This window comes from Mus caroli, unplaced genomic scaffold (genome assembly GCF_978045245.1).
Source record: "Mus caroli unplaced genomic scaffold, Mus_caroli_1 scaffold_5, whole genome shotgun sequence".
NCBI classification, from domain to species: Eukaryota; Metazoa; Chordata; class Mammalia; order Rodentia; family Muridae; genus Mus; species Mus caroli.
In genome coordinates, this window is record NW_028227260.1 from 133522557 (window position 1) to 133524032 (window position 1476).

The 1476-nt window shown below is 43.2% G+C and overlaps 1 pseudogene; it reads left to right on the plus strand.

The window, feature by feature from the left end:
• The first annotated feature begins 620 nt into the window (after nucleotides 1-620).
• Nucleotides 621-998, plus strand: LOC110288637 (multifunctional methyltransferase subunit TRM112-like protein pseudogene; annotated as a pseudogene).
• The last annotated feature ends 478 nt before the right edge of the window (nucleotides 999-1476 follow it).

Here is a 1476-nt window from a genome sequence, read left to right on the forward strand (position 1 = left end):
GCCAAGATGGTGATAAAATATATAATAATGCAAGCTGAGGGTGGGGCTTAAAAGATGACTCAGTGTTTAAGACGACTGGATGCTCTTTTAGAAGGCCAGGGTGTGAATCTCAGAACTCAGGTGGCAGTTCACAGTCATATATAGTTCCAGTATCAAGGGACCAATTGCCCTCTTCTGTCCTCTGTGAACCCTGGACAAACAAGACGCACAGAATCCATCCAAGCAAAACACTCTTATAATGTATACATTATATATATATATATATATATATATATAATGAATATATGTTATTAAAATAAAAGGTAAAAGAAGTTTTAAAATTTTGTAAGAAGAAAAGCTGAGAAAACTGCGCTGAGAAAGCACGCCAATAAGCAGCCTTTCCCCATGTACGCTGCCTATGCTCCTACATTGTTTCCTGCCCTGATTTGACTCAGTGATGGAGTGTGATGTGGAAGTATAAAACAAACTAAGCCTTTTTCAAGGGGAAGGCAGGAGATGGGGGATGAGATGGGGATTTGTTGAAGGGAAACTGGGTAGGGAGCTATCATTTAAAATGTAAATAAATCCCAAAATGAATGATAAAAAAATATAAGTCCTGCCCAGAACTCCAATGTGACAACATGAAACTGCTCACCTACAATCTCCTAAGCTCACATCGGCGGGGCATGGGCCTGCTTGTCTTCCCATGGCACCTGCAGGCCACGGAAATCTGCATCAACCCTGCGGAGTTCAACTCTGACTTCAGGGCACAGATGATCCTCAAGGGAAGTGGGCAGTGATTGTGCAGGCAGCAGACAACTCAATCTAGGCCAAGGTACCTATAGAGCCAACTGACAGCTATGAACAGGATGAGATATTTTTGAGGAAGATGCACCCACGTGTGGCTTGAGATTGATGTACTGGAGGGTACTCTGCAATGCCCAGAATCTAGTTATCTTTTCCCCACCATCTGTAGGATCCCCAATACGCTGTTGAATGATGAGGAGACTGAGATGTAACCTTGCTAGCAACCACACTGTGAGGTGGGAGTGGGTGCTCAGGTCGAGGAACACCCTCATGGATACAGGAAGAGAGGGAATGGGATATGGGGTTTCTGGGAGGGTGGGAAACTGTGAAAATGGACAGCATTTGAAATATTAATAAAGAAAATATCAAATAAATAAAAGACTAACCAAAGAGTACACAGGGAGGGACTCATAGCTCCAGCCAAATATGTAGCAGAGGATGACCTAGTTGGACACCAGTGAGAGCAGAAGCTCCTAGTCCTGAGAAGGCTGAATGCCTCAGTGTAAGGGAATGCCAGGACAGGGAAGCAGGAGTGGGTAGGTTGGTGAGTAGGGGGAGGAGAGATGGGATAGGGGGTTTTGGGGGCAAACCAGGAAAGGGGATAACATTTGAAATGTAAATAAAGAAGTTATCTAATAAAATAAAATAAAATAAACCAACTGGGGAACAATAAGTTAATACCAGAATAAA